A 19,346-nucleotide genomic window follows, 5' to 3' on the forward strand; every position below is an offset into this window, starting at 1 on the left:
ATGGTTCAACATTAAAAGAAATATATCTGCTAATGTAATCCACTATATAAACAAACAGAAAGAAAAGAAATCACATGATCATCTCACCAGATCCTAAAAAGCCTTAGACAAAATCCAACACACCTTTATGACAAAAGACTTGGAGAAATCAGGGATACAATAAAAAATCTAAATATAATAAAAGCAATTTGCAGCAGGCCTGTATCCAACATCAAGTTAGATGGAGAGAAACTCAAATCAGGAACAAGGCAAGGCTGTCTACTTTCTCTATATCTATTCAATGAAGTACTTGATGTTTGAGCTAGAGCAATAAGACAACTAAAGGATCTAATGGACATTAACTGGATTTGAATTTTAACTCCACTGTTTACTGGCTTGCTGGCTGCCTCCACTTCTGAGGGTTACTTAAGAAAGTACCATAAACGGAGTGGCTACGTGGGAACTTTAGTGACACAGCTCAAATCTGCAATCTGGGAATTAGCAGGGACAGTTTCTTCCGAGGACAGCAAAGGAGAGGTATTTCCCCACCCCCTTCCACTCTGGGAAGTTGGCTGGCATCTTTGGTGTTCTAGGCTTATGCTGCCTTACCCACATGGCTGCCTTCCTCTTTACCTGGCCTGCTTCTTGCGTACATACCTGCCTGTCAACACGCCCCTTTCATAGACACTGGTCATATTAGACTAGAGGTCCGCTTTCTCAACAGAACCTGAAGGTAGCATCTACAGTCACTCTATTTCCAAATCAGGTTACATTTGTGGGTCCTACAGGTATGGGTATCAACATGTAGGTTTTGAGGAGCCACAAGCCAACCTCTAACCTCTAAGTCACCTGGTCCCAATCTCCTCATTAATAAAATAGAGTAACATCATAGTCCACTGTATGAGGTTGCTGTACACTGAAATGAATGACTGCTGGCTGCCCAGGCACAGAGGCAGGGCCCAGCCCAGGTCAGTCAGAACTCCCAGGATCTGGTATTTTGGGTTCTGTCTGTGTCTCCTTCTTTAACCTATTATGCGTGGAGATTGTGGACAGACAAATACACAATGGTATTTTATCACATAGGATGCAACATACAACAATGTTCTTTCTGAGCCATAATCTTTGAACTGATTGATTAAACTAACTCCAAAGCAGAGCGATACTGGGGCTGGAATTGAAAAAGTCTGCCTGCATTTGTGAGATAGTGTATTTGGGTAAATTATGCTTTCTCATCCCATTCATGAAGTTAGATCCCAGAGGCTCTCCCTGCAAGGAATTTGACACCCCCCCCTTTTTTTTGTCTGTCTCTTCCCAAGGTTGCCTGCTTTTTGAGAAAGCCTGGGGATTTGATATTCTGCATACAAATGCTTTTGTCTTGAGATATGCAAGGAGCATCCTGCCTGAGCAGCTTACCTTGAGTTTCTGGCTTCAGTTGAACACAGTGGTCCTGCGGTTCTCAACTCAGATGTGATGTTATCTGTGCAAGGCAGGAAAGCAGATAGGAAGCACAGGGCGATATTACCCCTCAGAGGCCTGAGTGGGCCAGCGGCAATCTTTAAATCTGAGTGCCCAATTAAAAAACATGCTTTGGGTGACTTCTAATATGTATTATTCAGGAGAGATATTGTTGTAACCTCTGCAGCTTCACCTGACTTCCGAGTTAATAGAAAGTTTTCCCTTCTTTGCTTGAAAATTATGTGGAGAAGAGCCCAGTAGAGACTAATACGTCAATATGAGAAGTCCTCGGATGGTCCAAACAGCAGCTAGTGATGGCAAAGGAGGCTTAGTTATTCTTCAGAAAGCATGGACTAGGGAGCCATGTGCAATTGTTCCTTCAGTGCATTTTAGGCACAGGCTCGTTCTTGACCATTCATGCAGCTCGGAGCTACCTGTTGTTCCACCATAACTGAGGTCATGTCTGGGAGGAGTCCAAGTGGTTAGATGAGAAAATACTTGCGCTGAGGACAGTGGGTTTGGATCTAGCTTTGCTAGGGTTACTCTCTGGTTTGTTGAGATCAACAGGTCTCATCATCCCCCAACCTCTCCCCTTCCCCTTTTACTCAATAACATTGTTGTACGGCTGTGATCAGTGAAGTCCGTTCTCTACATTTTCTTCTATAACAAGAATCATTTCTACACCTCTTGACCCTGAATCTTCTCTCTGTCTAATTTTCTGACACCCACCGCTTAATGGCTTGCTAGGAGCTCAGTGTCAAGTTCTTTGTTTTCTTCATAGAATGGTCTCAAATGGGATTTGAAACTTAAAAGAACCTGATTCTACTTACGATAGGGGAGTCTTTTGAAACACAGAGTGGGTGGGGTTGACTCAGTTCTGAGTTCTGACAGACATCTTACTCACTAAGGAAAGAAGTCTTTTCCATGTGTAAGATCAAACAAAAGCTATTTCCCATCATTGTGCAAGTGAGTCTTTGTTAAGTTAGAATAAAATACTGAGAGAAGTATAACCAGGGACTAGGGTCTTTGGTAGGAGACAGAAACATATGTGTGGCCTGAATATGTCAGCCAGCCTCTCACTCTTGTGTAGATGCTGTGAAGTGATACCCAACTGAGTGGCTGGTGATGCAAGCAAGTAAGTTAGTGTGTGGTTTGGGTTCACTTTAGAAGAAAGCTCTGTAAGGATGGAGTGATCTAGGTCACTTACCCAACACATGTCTTAATATTCTCTGAAGCAGGAGACAACATGGGTCAGGAAGAAGTTCTGAGACCACTAGTCTAGTCAGTAAACCTCAGAGAAGATGGAGGAACACACACCCAGACCCCGGTCCTCGGCACCTGTGATTTGAAAGACTTGTAGCAAGCGTGTTTTATTCAGACCTAGTTTCTTATGGAAGCCTGTTGTCTGCTGTGTTTACTGTTGTTTGGTTGTGTTCCAGTTCCATTCACATCATGAAGGAGCTCCATGCGAATGCAGCTTTCTCTTCGATCTCTTGGCCACCATCAATATTTCATGAGCTTCTAGCGCTGCATGCCTGATCACTTGGGAAATGTAATGTTTATGTTGCTGTTAAGACTTGTTTTCTTAATTAACTAGAAAACAAATTTTTCAATATTTTGAAAGATACAAAGTATTGAACAAATCCGAAGTGTGTGTGTGTGTGTGTGTGTGTGTGTGTGTGTGTGTGTGTGTGTGTGCTGTATGTAGTGTGGTGTATATGCCTGTAGTGTGGTGAATGTGTGTGGTGTGTCTATGTGTGTATGCATTGTGTGTGAGGGTGTGTGTAGTATGTGTTTATGTCTGTATGTGGTATGTATGTGTGTGTGGTATGTGTGTGAGTGTGTGTGCCATGTGTGTAATGTGTGTGTGTATGTGAGTGATGTGTATGTATTGTATATATGTGTGTGTGGTGCTGTACGTGTTGTGTATGTGGTATGTTATATGTAGTATGGTATGTATGGTGTGGTATATGTATATGTGTATTTGTATGTGATGTATATATATGTGTGTGTGTTTTGTGTGTGTAATGTGGTATAGTGTGGTTTGTATGTTGTATATGCAGTATGGTATGTGTAGTATGGTATGTGTAGTGTGGTGTGTGTATATGTGTGTTTGTATGTGGTGTATGTGTTGTGTGTGTGGTGTGGTGTGTGTGTGGGGGGGTGTTTGTGGTATGTATGCTGTGATGTGTGGTATGGTGTGTCTGTGTATGTGGTGTATGTGTTGTGTGTGGTGTGGTGTGGTATGTGGTGTATGTGTGTGTGTGTATGTGTCTGGTGTGGTTGTGGTATGTGTGCTGTGGTATGTGTGCTGTGGTATGTGTGCTGTGGTATGTGGTATGGTGTGTCTGTGTATATGGTGTGGTGGGGGTATTTTTTTGTGTGTGTTATATAGTAGGGTGGATGTTTTTCCTCTTTGGCCCCAAATTTTGGAATAATGACTCATGAGACTCAAAATATATTTACATATATCTAGACCATATAATTAGGCTCTTCTCTAACTATCTTATAACTTAAAATAAGGTGTTTATACTAATGTACAATTTGCCATGTGGCTGGATACCTCTGCTCAGGTACCATGTGTCTGTCCTCCTCACATCTTCCTGGACAAATCTTCCAACATACCTGGCTATATCCCAGAATACTTTCTGCCAGATGTTCCACCTCTAGTCTACCCTTCCCTATAGGCCACAGGATTTTTAATGGACAGGCAATATACATCCATACAAAACACAAAATATTCTTTCTACTGTGTGGTATGGTGTATGGTATGTGTATGTGTGTGTTATGTGTGCATTTAATTGAACATCTTTGGTATCCTTAACAAGAAGAACCTAGAGAAAAGAATGTCATGATTTTCATGGTCTGGTGTCTGGTGTGTGTGTGTGTGTGTGTGTGTGTGTGTGTGTGTGTGTGTGTGTGTGCTCGCGTGCGCGCGCCTTGTATATGTGTGTATGGGTGTGGTGTGGTGTATATGTCTGTATTGTGGTATGTGTTACAGATTGAGGTTTCAGATATTTTCAGAGTACAGGTTAGTCATAATACCAGGCATGGGAGGCTCATAAACTGAGTTTCATGTTGGAATATGAACGCTTTGAAAAGGTAAAAATTTGAGTAAAGCCTGGGAGATAATGTATTTTCATATAACATTTGGTGGAAATCAAAACCAATTCAGTTTCTTCTTAAATGGCCAGAATCCATAGACTCTTTAATTTCTTTGAAACAAATTCTTCACTTCGTCTTATCCCATAACCAATTTTCTTATATTTCCTTTATAACTTTTAAATAGGCAAAGTTTAAAAGCTTCAATCCATCTAAATCTTTGGTAGAATTTTACTTTTGCCACTGAAAAATCTAAAATTGAGATTTTTTTTTCTTTACTGGGCCACCACTATGAAGAAACAAAGAACCCTAATGGAATTCAATAATGTAAAGCTCAGTTTTTCTGTATATGTGGTAGAGACTATTATAAAAGTAACTTTTATTTATCTGGTTTAAATGCCATCTCAGAGGCTACTAGGCCTCTGTCTGCTAACCTAGGCCTAGTCCTGGAAGCTTCTCGCCTCCGTACAACATAACCTAGGCCTAGAATGTTTTTTACCCTCTGATACTTACTGCTGAAAAAGCTCACCCTTTCTAGCTCTTTCTGAATTCTGGCTGGCTGGCTCAACTCAGCTGTTCTGCCTCAAACACCTCTCTAAGCTGACTAATTCAATCTGGCTTCTGACTTGATTGTTCTGCTTGGCCTCATACTAACTTTAGCAATCTGTTCTGATCTTCTGGCTCCTTCTCATTACCTGGCTTGTTCTGTCTTCACCTGTATCTAGCTTGTTCTCTCTCTGCAACTTGTTTCTGTACAACTGTCCAGGAAAAATTGCCTCCCTTCTCCCTCTGCACTGCTCTCCTAAGTCCTCCTTTTCCTCTCTTCTGGTGAGAGTTGGACATCTATCTCTGGGTCATTCTTTCAAATCTTTTTCTGATTTGTCACTTTTTCTGCCCGCAATTAGACATCACTTCCAAACATGGGTGCTTCCTTCTACAAACTAACTTTATCTTCATTTTAGGGGATTAAGGGTGTGTACTAAGGGCATGTCTGTATTCTAGCCAGATCACACAGGCCTAGAAAGTCTTTGGATGTGATCAGAGCAGACATGTTACTCCTTTTAAATTCCTCTACAGATAATGACAACACCTATCTTGGTGTTGTGAGGTAGACAAAAGGTGGTAGCAAAGACGTTTTACAGAAGCTATCACTGACTTTATTAAAAGCCAAAGCTCCCAAAATATAATCATGAAGCTCAATTACACTCCTTTCCTTACACAATTACATGTTATTGATGTATCTTCTCACAAGAGGAAAGTCAGAAAGAAATTCTTTATTTATATGTTAATATTTTTCCTTTCTTTGAAATCTATAATTGTGCTGGGGACTAACAGCATTGACCACCCTGAAGATGACTCTGGGATGAAAAAAAAAATTCTTCATAATGAAGCTGGCTTGCTGGTAGAAAGGGAGCATGTTCCCAGAAACCATAAGGAACCAACTGTGTGGAACAAAAGAAGAGAGATGGGTCCTCAGGCAATGAGGCTCTATTAAGACTATCATGGCTGCAAGATACCCCAGGGCCGAAAAGACTCCAAGATGTATCTGTTAGTTTAATTCAATGTAATGGAAAACTTAAATCGGTGCCACACAAGGTTGTTTTATCTCTTGTAGAAGGAAGTCTGAAAGAGTGAGCTGAGGGCAGTGGAGTTCAACAACAGTGTTCGTACAGCCAGTCATAAGCTCCTTGCATCTTCCTGCCATGCTAACTCGGTCCATGGCTAACAGGGGAAGGTTACCTCGGGATCTCCTGGTGCCAGCATTTAATCAATAAGACTTCATTTTAGGCAACAGGGTTGATAGATGTCATTCTCCAGAGCATTCCTTTAAGGAAATCTTTTGGGAAAGAGTTTCCAAACAATTTCCTTATGTCTATCCCTGAGGCAAGAATTTAGCCACACTTTGCAGCAAGAGACACTAGGGAATACAGCACTTCAGTTGGCATATTTTTGCCTCTAATGATACAGGAGTTTGATTTGTAAGATAAAAGGCAAGAATGGATGTTGGATTGGCAAATAGTGGATGTCACACAAGATATTTGTCTGGAGCATTTTGAGAAAAGAGCAGAAAGCTGAATATGTGGTCAGGGAGAGTTTCTACCCGGTGGCCTAGCCACCTCTACCTCCATCCTATTGAAAATTGAGCACTAGTCCTCTTCCCCATCTACCATAGGAATAAGGGGGCAATGGTATTTACTATATGCCTGCTGTTTCCTAAGCAACGGACAAGCATTCTACATGGATTATGCTCTTAAGTCCCAGAGCAACCCATTAAGTAAAAGCTAATCGTGCTCCTATTTTACATTCAGGGGACTTGAAGCTGTGAGGGTGTTTAACCACCATTCCTAGGAGATGAAGGGGCACACCTTGACCTTGGGTCTTCAATCTCAGAAGCAAGCACTCTTGACTGCAACACTGACTACTATTGTAAATACATGAACACATGCACACAGGCAGACATACAACCAAGAGAGAAAAGGACAAAGCCATGAAAAGGGTAAGAATAAAGTGAATCCCTGAAACAAAGTTTCAGAAGTTGGATATTAAAATGTAAATATCAACCAACCATAGAAAAGGCTGGCAAGGTGGTTCACTAGGGTAGGGCACTTGCCACCAAGCCTGACAACCCGAGTACAATGCATAAGACCCTCATGGTTGAAGGAAGGAGCCAACTCCTTCAACTTGTCCTCTGACATCCACATATATGTTATACAATTGTGCACCCATGCACACATCATAAACCACACATACATACACATACACATAAATGTAATACAAAAGCTAATGATAACATATTCAAAAGCCATAAAAATAAAATTTTAAAATGTGAAACCCAAATTCTTAAAGGTGTAAAGTCATGATACATCCTTCTAGTATGAAATGGATATGTATCAAAAAGTTTACTCAGCTCATTAGTAGATGAACTGGTAAGTCAAAGAGTTCAAAGGGAAACCTTAAAAAGCTATGTATTTATGGACAATGAGGAACATTAAAAGGAAATTCCCAGTAAGTAGGAGAGTGATACAGCCATGAAGGGCAGACAGTGGATCCCACCTGAACAGTTTTTTTCTTGTGTCTGGCAAGATTCTGTGTGTGTGTGTGTGTGTGTGTGTGTGTGTGTGTGTGTGTGTGTGTGTGATATGTGTGCATGTGCAACTGAGCTTGTGTGGGTATACCTACATAGCGGTATGCATACATGTGTGTGACAGTGGTATGGGGGCCAGAGGTTGATGTTGAGAATTATCCTCAATGATTCTTCTACTTTATTTATTAAGACATGGTCTCTCAATAAAACCCACAGCTCACCAATAGAGCCAGTCTTGCTAGCCAGCCAGCTTTGGCAATCGCCTGTTTCTGTCATCTAAGGCTAGGATTACAGGCAGGCTACCCCATTCATTTGGGTTTCTGCGAATCCAAATTCCAGTTCTCAAAGCAGGTTAAAACTAGTGCTTTAACTGCTGAGCCGACTCCTCGTCTCCTAGAGAACTGAATTCTAATGGCTGCCCTGACTACTTTAGTGAGAGCATTAGCTGATAGGTAATGCCAGTGGCACTGCTAGAGGGGCAAAGTAGATGGAGCATCTACTGCCAAATACTTCAGGAAAAACTTGCTTCCCAGTAAAGGGCAAATAAACTGGCCAATATGTCAAACAAACAAACAAACAAACACAAAAACAAAACAAAACAACAACAAAAAAAACCGCACATGTGCACACACATTGCTTCTGTAGACAGTGCAGATTCATTAGGACTACTTTATCAGGTGGTCAAGCCCCCTCTCCAAGCCTACAAAGCGCGCTTCCCTCTTTGATGTTGCTCTCCTCCAGTGGAGTGATTTGGAACATCATCAGAGGAAAAGCATTGCGTGTGTATTCACATTGGCATTATTTGTTATTCGCTGGTAGCCCAACTGGAATCTTGGCAGCCTTTTCTTTCATAAAAGCTTCATGTGACTTCCTCCTGCCACCTGGGAGTGTCTGCTGCGATCAAGGGCTCCCTGCTTGCTCAATACAGAGAAGCGTTCTAAGCTGCTCAGATTCTGTCCCTAAACCGGGACAAAGACAAACAGAAAGAAACATAGCCATCTCCATCTCTCCTTCCCTGCCTCTACTCCCATCCCCATGCTCCTGCGTCTCTCACTCTGCCGGCTCTCGTGGGCCTCAACGCTCTGCTCGCTAGCTGTTTTTTGCAGAGTTTTTGCTGTTGTTTTGTTGTTTTGTTGTTTTTGCAGGCACTTCTCTGGCTGGCTGCAGGGCCCATTTTCTCTTTCTTGACAATAGCTTTCTGGTGGCCCTTTTCTCTGAACACACCAAGAACCCAGAGTTCAAGAGTGGCACCATGCGATGCTGAGAAGTGACTTTAGTGACAGGCAGGGGACAGGTTTGTCCTTGGGGAAGAACAAGAAAGAGGAACAACACTCCTCTTGTGTTGGTTTGAATGCATTAAGATAAACTTGGTCACCAATAACGAGTCCATGTCACAGTAAGAAAAATAATAAAGAACTTCCTCTAGGTATCATTTGACCAAGAGTGAACCCGGATTTGAATTTGCTACTTCTCTCTTCCTGTGCCCTCCATCATTTTGTCTGTATAGTTGTATGTATGAGTCTGAATCTGTGCCTACCTGAAGGCCACCGTGTGAATCCTCACCCTGTGTCTGTGCCTCTGTGTCTATGTGTGTGTGTGTGTGTGTGTGTGTGTGTGTGTGTGTGTGTGTGTGTAACAAGTCTTTCCTCTCTCTCTTTTTGAACAGTGCAGAAAGCATTAACCAGAGAAAGAATGAAAGATGCATAACAGAATCTTTAACAAAGTTTCATGAGGCATAAAGTCACTGGCTGCAACTGATCCCAATTGATCCAGATAATAAGCAACATTACGAGCATCATTGCTTATCAAGCAATATCTGTATGTTGCATCCAATATTTAAGGTGTCTATTTACTTTATGGGGCCTCCTTTGTCCTGAGTTCTGTTCTCAGCAAATGATTATCATAATCCATGTGCGTTGCTCTTGGCTCTGGGGCATGGAAGAGTACATACATTTTAGATTAAAGCTATGCATTAGCTTAGGTTATAAAACTTGACCACATGGGAAACCCAGAGCAAGTAGTGTTGATTGTTCTCTTAAAGGTGGGTTAAATAAGTTGCCTGAGTACAGGGGCAGCAGTATTAAATCCAAAGTGACCTCAAGGTGTTCTCTCCTCAGATCTAACTTAGAAAGGATCCAAACCATAATATAATGGTTTCCATAAAAGCTATGACCTGAGCTTGTTAAAAAGCCTTGTTAGGACCATCTTCTCCAAAGCCTGACACTACCTATGGCGTCTCCTCTAGAACTTGGTCTCCTGGTTTATGAAGGGAAGGTACTTAGCAAAGACCTTTAGCTTTAATATTCTGCTTATGCTAAAGCTACTGGGTATTTCTAACAGTAAAGTGAAGGCTGCTTTTTATAAATATTTACACAAATCTTCAGAATCCTCCATTAAGGAATGGAGTTTGAAAGTTTAGGATTCTAACTTTTCCATCTCTCCCTTTACTTTTAAATACCTATTGTTGCTATTGTTTTAAAAGCATGGCCTAATAACGTTTACTAATAGGCTTGAAATTATTATTGCAGCATTATATAACCCACTTTCACAATTAATAAAGACACAGACTGACACCTGATGAATTTTAGAACAGCCTTATTTCACCTGGGGCATGGCAGATGTTAGCTCCTAAGCTACCTTCCATCATCTCCCAGTCTCCATCCCATGCCACCTGCTTTAATCACTTTTACCTGGGCTACCGCCCCTCCGTAAGTCCGTAGATACTTGCTTATTCTTGGTGCTTTCCTCTATCCACTCCAATCTAGCCAGGCTAGCCCACCACTGCTCCTTTCTTTCTGCCTCCTCCCATACCTCTCTTTTTTCCTTCCAAGATCCTTCTCTCCTCAAAGACCTCAAAGTTAGGCCATACCTACTCCATTGGCCACACCTACCCCATTTTGTCCTGCCCAGGTTAGGTCTTTTAGTCAGCAGTTAATCAAGACTAATTCCTTAGGCAAGCTTGTAAAAGACAGCAAACAGACCTGGTGAGTGGGGAGAAGAATAATTAGCGATCAAGTACAAAGCACCAGACCACGCCCGAACAACCCATACACATGGAAATAAAAAGAAAAAAAAAAGTTTCAAATTAAAAAGTTACCATCCCTACCCACTCTCCTCATGTCTGCCTATGTTTTGACTGGAATCTGAAATGCTTCCTTCACCCCAGGAAGGCTACCTCGTCCCAGCTAACGGCAATGTTCTGTTCTGAGAAGCTGTGGTAACATCAGCACACTGAGTGGGGATGCTGGAAGGTCATAGCCTTGCCTTGCTTCCGGTCCCATTCAATTTCCTTCCTGGTCTACTAGGATGTGAACAAACCTTGCTATAGGTTCCTACCTCTGGAGGTTGAGCTACCCAGGCCACCATGTTTTTCTGTCATGATGAACTATACACTCTAAACTGTGTGCCAAGCTGTGTGTCTTTTCCCTAAATGCTTCTGTCAGGAGTTCTGTCATGGCTGTGGGAAAAGATGCTACTGTGCATGCTCACCAGTGTTAGCCATCTAAGCTTACAGCCTTTTAGTCCTTTGCCAGGTCATCATAAATGTATGCCACAAAGAACTGTATCCCTGGTGCTGAGAATATCATCTCTGCATGTGCTGTTGACCCCCCTCCCCCGCAGCGGTGTAACTTTCCTCTCCTGATGAGTCCCAGTATTGCTTGAGTATATTATCTCTAGATTGTTGAAATGTAGGATAATTGGCCAAGTCCTCGAGGCTTCACTGGACCCATAGAAAACGATATTCAGTCCTAAGTTGATGAGTTCTTGCCATTCCAGGAAGAGCAATATGGATAGGTATGGCAGCATACTCTTAATCCCAGCACTTGGAGACAGAGCCAAGTGTATCTCTGTGAGTTCAAGGCCAGCCTGAGCTACATAGTGAGAACCTATTTCAAACAAACAAAATTAAAACAACAACAACAGAAGAATGATATAGATGATAGGTCAGTAGATTGAGATATGCAGACTTAAATTTGTTTTTTTTATAACATTTTAAAAGTTGTTTATGATTGTGTGTGTGTGTGTGTGTCTGTGTATGTGAAAGTCAGAGAACAATCTGCTAGAACTTATTCTTTCCTACCTTGTGGGATCTGGGGATGAAATTCAGATCATCAGAGTTGACATCAGGTACCTTTATCCACTGAACCATTTTTGGGGCCTTAGATATGGATATATTTTATTGGTTTCCACATTTCTAACATATACTCGGGTTACTAAGATTTCTTTTATGTTTTCTCTTTTTGCCTTAATTTTCCTTATTTTTGTTGGTAGTGCTGGGGACGGGGACCAGGATTTCACATGCATATAGGAGGTAAATTCCACAAAGGTGCCCCGCTAGAACCTTTCCTTGTCTTTTGTTGCTTGTCATATATTATTAAAATACCTCAAGGCTCTTCTTGCCTGAAAATGTTTGTATCCCTTCACGGTTTGTGGACATTTGCCTGGGCATAGAATTGAAGCCTACAAATTATTTCCCCTCAGAATTTGTCTCATTTTCTGTCCACATCTGTGTTTCTCATGAGGTCTGGTATTGATATAATTCTAGCTCATTGGAGGCTAATGTGATTTTTTTTTCTAACTTTGAAAAACTGGGGAGTTTTCTCTCTATTTCTACAGTTGTTCGGTTTTGTTTTGATGTCTCTAAAAGTAGACTGAGAAGCCTTTAACCTATTTGTCCCCATACTTGGTAAGCCTTTTGGACTAATTTCTTTGTTGAATTCTGGAAATGATTTTTTTTCTATTATTTATCTAACTAAATTGACCAGGTACAAATCAACCTGACTCTTGGTACCTTACCAATCACTATTCTGGCCTTCAGCGTGAATGGTTCACAGAGTAAATAAATTTTTTAGCGATCATATTCTTTTTCTTTTAAAAAGTATTTTATTTTTGTGGCCCTAGGGATAAAACTGAAGGCCTTAGTCATGCTAGGCAATTACTTTGCCAATGAACTATCCATCAGGCCCTGTAAGTAAAGGCATTCTTAATTTTATACCAATCTATTTTTATTATATGACTACAAAAATCTATATTATTCTGTTACTTATTTTTTTATAGCTATCCTGTTTCCCTTGGAGTCACTTGTTCTGCTTATTCATCTTAAGATTTCTCTTTTCTGTGATTAATTTTTTATTTTTCTCTTTGCATTACTACAGTAAACCATGATTTATTCAGTTTTATTGTACAGGGTACCATACAGAAAGCAATTCAAAAGCATCTAATTCAACTAAAAGACAGTTCTGACATTTGTTTGCTTGAGTGTCGCTCTAACTGCAGTCAGAGATAGCCTGTGACGTTCTTTGACCTCTGATGACCCCTTGGCCTCTGCTTCTTAGTTGAAGCATGAAAGACCTAACATAGAACCCTGTGAGCCTGCATCCCTACCAGGCCTGTGAGCTTGCATCCCTACCAGGCCTGTGAGCCTGCGTCCCTACCAGGCCTGTGAGCCTGTGTCCCTACCAGGCCTGTGAGCCTGCATCCCTACCAGGCCTGTGAGCCTGTATCCCTACCAGGCCTCTTTCTTAAGAGAGCTGACTGATGTCTTTGCCCAAACAGAGAAAATGCACAGATGGATGAGTTCCCTGCAAAGTGCATGGACATATAGGCTAAGTTGGGTGGTGCTAGCTCATAGCCCCACCCCCAACCCACAGGGAAAGAAGCTAGAACTGAAAGCTATCCCTAGTACCAGCATCCACCTTCTGGTTTCCTTTCTGGCATCTCACCAAAAATAGTTAAAAATTTTCCAACCAGAGGACAAAACCCAGTGATATCTATGTCAGCATCATAAATTTTACATATGCAAAAGAAAAGATAGCTAGAACTTCATCAGCCAAGAATGCAAAAGAAAAGATAGAGCTCCATCAGCCAAGATGGTAGCCTTTTGAGCTGCTTTTGATTATGGATTTTGCTGATCCTAAACTTTGATTTTGCTAGCAATTTCACTTTATTTGGAGAATCTTTATTAGCCCTATTTATAAATTCCAAATCCCATGTTTCATTTTTTTCATCTATCCAGTCAATATATTTCTTCTCCAGTATGAACCAATGTTTTCTCTTGATGGTTTTCTCAAATGTACAGGCATGTTAAAGTTTCTTTCTCATTAATAGAAACTCAAGTGTTTCTGTGGGGTCTCACAAAAGAGAGGATCTTGAAAAAGGGATCAAAGAAAATGAGTGCATGACTATACAAATGGATTTCCAAAAAATTTGTGATCAAAGTATTATTTATTTCTTAAAACAATAGGCCAAGAAGTAATTCATTAAGGAGAAAAACCATTAAAAAATTTTTGTAGTACATAGTTGTTTGTCATTTCTTACAGTTAATAATATACAATAAGCTGAAGCCATTAATACAGAAGCCAACCCCTTGTATATTGACATTTACTACACAGATACATGAAAACACATACATGTCTGAAGGATACATATAACATAAGTAGTAGGATTCTAGATTTTTAAAAATTTCTTATCTCTATCTTCTAATTATCTGATGTAAAAGTATTCTATTTATGCAGCAAGAAAAATAAGGTAATTTTCTGGAGAAGCTTTCTTGAAATGTGTTGCTCATTTCTTTTTCCTATGGTCTTCTCCACTCAGCACTCGTACAATGTAATCTTCCTGAGGTCTTGACTCCCAACAGCATCCATGGTCTAGATTATCTTTTTCAAATGTTAGCAAAAAAATAACCTCCTTTCAGATGCCATCATTATTTTGTGGGAGAAAATCGAAGAAGTCTCCCTTCCTGAGGGCATAGTTTGTGAACCAATGGTGTGTTAGTTCATGTTCTATTGCTGCAAAGAGACACTATGACCATGACAACTTGTACAGAAGAAACATTTACTTGGGGCTTGCTTACAGTTTCAGACAGCTTAGTCCATTACTATCACGGCAGGGAAGATTGGCAGCAGGCAGGAAGACTCGGTGGTGGAGAAGTAGCTGAGAGGTCTATGTCGAGTTGAGCAGGCAGCAGCAGGAAGAGAGAGACTCTTGGCTTGGCATGGGCCTTTTGAAACTCTAAAGCCCACCCCCAGTGACGCACTTCCTCCCACAAGGCCAGACTTCCTAATCCTTTCAAATAATGCCACTCTCTGGTAGCTAAGTATTCAAACCCATGAGCCTATGGAGGGCATCCTTATTCAAACCACCACAAATGGGAAACATGCTTTTCCATGGAAGGATCCTGGAAAGCCACCTTCTTTAAAAAGGGGTAGGGAGTGGGAGCGAGCATCTGAAATCAAATGGTGAGTTGGCCAGTGCATAGTTTAAGAAAGAAGCTGACTTCTCAGCAGCCTCTCGCCAGTCTCTATCCCCCATGTTTGATTCTGTCCAGAAAGGGGGACAGAACATTTTTATTACTCTCAACCGCTTGTTTTTTTTCCCCCCACCTCATGGTTCTATATTGAAATAGCTTGACTCCAGCCGTAAAGATATAGGTCTACTAGAGACATCCACTGTATCCACTATGGTATAAGGGCTAACCAGGTCAAAGCGATCCCTCCGCCCTGATTCCAGTACTTTCTTCCTTAATGAAGTTGGCCTTTTGGCCTTCATTTCCTTGTTCGTGTAACAATGTATCATTGCACACAGTCCTGGAAGCCTTTCCCAGAGCTGGCTTTCTAGAAGGTGTGAAACCACTTAGGGTTCTGCTTGTTCATTTCCATACTTTTCCCTTACAGAATCTCTCTCTGTCTTTATAACCATTACACACAACCAAGACAAGTGTCGCAGGCATGTCTCCTCATTCATGCTTTTGCTTTCCAAGGTTTCAGTTGCTCGTTGTCCCTGGAGGTCCAAAATATTAAATGGTAAATTTTCAGAAACTAGTGACTTATGGATTTTGGATTGTGGATCATACTGCAAAGCCTGGCAAAATCTACGGCTACCCTGCCCCATCCTGCCCAGGATGGGTATCATCCCTCTGCCTAGAATATTTCACGATGAGGATGCTACCCATCTGCTACCACAGAGCAGTCATCTCAGTTATCAGCTCAACCATGCTAGTGCTGTAGCGCTTAGATCCCAGTGGTCCCTCTGTAGTATCCTGACAGTGCATCACGTCTCATCACCCAGGCATCATATCATTTTACACCACCACAAGGAGAATAAGGGTAACACTACAGCACAATATCTCAAGATAGAAAAGTATTTTATGAAAGATGTACTATTTGTGTTTAATTATCAGCTTCTGAACTTAATTTGTTTTACATCTATTTTATTTGTATGCTATATACATATATACATATACATACATATATATGTGTGTGCATATATATATATATGTGTGTGTGTGTGTGTGTGTGTGTGTGTGTGTGTATGCACACATGCAAGCCATGGTGCATATATGAAGGTGAAAGGACAGCCTGCAGGGTAGGTTCTATCATTCCACTGTGTGGATTCTGTCCGTCGAACTCAATTCATCAAACTTAACAAGAAGTGCCTTTACCTATGGAGCCATCTCACCAGTTTCCTGTGAATATGTTACGTGCCTTATTTATAATTGAGTCTTTTCCTGTGGCTATGCATGAAAAGAAAGCAAACGTGAAGTCAGTATTTATCCTCAGTTTCAGGCACTGACCCCACTGAGGGTCTTGGATGCACTGAGGCATGAATGTAAATCTAATGTTCTTCTTGTGCATGCATTTGTAGTAAGCAGTTTGAATAACAGAATTCCTGCCAAGCATAAGTGATGGCATTTTTATTCATTTGAGTGATTAGCATTGGCTTTCTCTATAATATGTTGCCCTTCCTCAAGGAATTTCATAATGTCTAGAAGTATTTTAAGTTGTCACGATGACAGAAGGGGTTGAATAGTGGCACCTAGTGTCTTATGGGCAGGGACACTTCTAAACAGTTTTCAATTACAGAATAGTCCCTATATGCATCCCAAAATGCCAATAGGATGAAACTGAGAGCTCAGTTGACAGAAAACACTTTTAGGATCCTGATATTATTATAAAGAGAAAACTGTGATTTGATGAACCAAAACACCTTGGAAAGAGCATACATTGTAAGTGACAACAGGAATTTGATCCAAGGTCTGATATTAAAGTCCTACTCATGGCTCATGCACATGCATTCACTTTCCACCCTTTACCACCATGCAGACATAATACAACAGGTTATTTTTATTTTTATTTTTGAAATATGACCTTGGGGATGGAGAGATGGCTCAGCATTTAATAGCACTTGTTCTTTTCCCAGATGATCAAGATTAAATTCCCAGTACCCACATGGCAGCTCACAACTGTCTGCAACTCCAGTACCAGGATGTACGATGGCCTCTTCTAGCCTCTGCACACACCAGCTATGTACAGGATGCACAGGCATGAATGTAGTGCATAGGCATGCGCGTGGTACATAGGCATGCATGCAAGTGAAACACCCATAGAAGTAGAAATAAGGTTTTCTTTAAAATCATGAATTTATATAATGTATTTTGACCATGTGCACTCACTCTTCCTCCAGCTACCCTCTCCCCTAATGGCCCACTCTTTACCAACTTCCTAGTTTTAGGTCCATTTTTCTTTCTTTTTTATTTAATTATGTTTTCAAGAAAGGGTCTCACGGGGTAGCTCTGGCTTTTCTGGAATTCACCATGTAGAGCTGAGTGCCCTTGAACTCACAGCAATCCATCGGTTTCTGCCTTCCACAGGGCTATAATTAGAGATGTGTACACCATGCCCAGTCTAATGTCCTCCTTTTGATGGTGTTATTGAGAACTCCTTGAGTCCTTTTGGTACATGAACATGTGGCCATCCACTAGGACGTGAGCAACCTAAGAGTGACCATGTTCCCAAAAGTAGTGATCAACTGCCAATAGCTCCTTTGCCAAGAGTGGGGCACCTGGGGCCCTACCCTAGCCATGATGCCCATTTGACTGGCTTGGCTTTGGGCAAGTCTTACGTGAAGTGATGTGGGCCACAGCTACATCGTGTTCAGAAATCATCATGTCACAGCTCTGTCCTCCTCGTTCACCAGCTCTTACACTCTTTCTGCTCCTCCTCTGCCATGTTCCTTTGATGGGGAGGTAGATCGTTGATCGAGATGACATGTGCACAACTGACAACTCAGTTACTTACTCTCACTTTTCTGACCAGCTATGAGTCTCTGTGATAACCACTATTTCCTGAAAACAAAACAAAACAACAACAAACTCCTTTACTGACCAAAGCTGGGAGTACCACAAACTTATGCATATAAACATGCTTAGAAGGCAGTTTGACTGCATGACCATTTAGCAACATATCAGTAGGTAACCAGATGATTTTAAAAGTTGCATAAGAATATCAGCTTCTTGGCCCAATTTACTTATTTTAAACTAGCAATCTTGCTGCTCCTTACCCTGGTGTCCAGTGAAGGCAATGTGGTGACCATTGATACCACTCCACCAGGCTATATCACCCATGTCCCCAGGAGACATGACTGAGGCATGAAGCTCATCTGAAATTTCCTGAGTGTTTCAGAGTTTAGGGTTTCACTGAGCATCCTGAGTCAAGATAAACGAGCTGAGGCAGAGCACCCCTGATGGCACGAACTACAGCGAAGCAACCATGGGATGAACATGTCCTAGAGCTGAGCCACAAGAGAAGAAAGGACGAGAGCAAGGCAGCAAAGCAGTGTGGCTTTCTTCTACACGTTCTCTGACCAAAACAAACAAGCAAACAAGCAAAAAAGGTCTGGTTTATTTTTCTGGACTTTTTCGGGTGATAAGAGTCTTCTCTATGATGGAATTCTTAGACATGATTAACCTGCTTCCATGGAGCTTCTCTTAAGGGGGACGTTTAGATCTTACATCTTGGAGTCCTGTTTTCCCCATGGATGTTTGAGTTTCATTCTAGGATGTGCGATTTTTATTCTAGGTGGCTATGTATCTCTTTATGTGGACAAGTATAAGCGAATACTGACTTTTTTCTTTACTGGCCTTCTATCCCGTATGTTCTCAAGAGAAGACTGGTTGATTTGTAAAATTATTCCTATTTTCCATCAAAAGAATGTATAGTTTAAAACATCAAATAATAATAAAAGCGAGTAAATGAAAATGGCGGTCTCTGCCAAACCTCCTCCTCTCTTCCAACACCCCCTGAGGGCAGCCACTTTGAACTCCATTTACGGCCTCATCTGTATGCTACCTACATAGTCTCGTGTGAAATTATCATATTGGCACTCATCACACAAAGCAGCTCTTTCTCTTTGTGGTGCAGCCTCCCTGTGCCCCACCTCCCAATGGACTTACACTGCTTCACAATCCCTTATCCAAACACTCAGTGCCTGATGCTTTTCAAAATCCAGATCTACAGGACTTTAGAAAGGTAACACGATCATAGACCATGTATGACTTAACACGCCCAGTGGGATCTACGGCAACACCTTGTAATGAAACACATTACATTTCTGCAACAAAACATGAATATTGATATCAAATGGGATAAAGACTGTAAGTATACAAGTCAGCTCAGATCAGGGTTTGCCATCTGTAGTGTTACTGTAGAGTTACAAAAGCAACCCATTGATTTTCATAGCTTTTTCTAGCTTCTAGAATTTAGGATGAGGGAATATTAACCTGGATCATTATTTGATTAAATCACTGGTGTGTCTTGGCATTAGTATGGTGTAATGTATAATGTGATGTACATATTATTCAATGCTATGTCACTTGGCTTAGCAGATAATCTATGATCTTGCTTAGTTTGCTTTTTCTAGAGCCAATGACCTTGCCTTTTTTCCA

Source organism: Acomys minous (genome assembly GCF_964271855.1).
Source record: "Acomys minous genome assembly, chromosome: 2".
NCBI lineage: Eukaryota > Metazoa > Chordata > Mammalia > Rodentia > Muridae > Acomys > Acomys minous.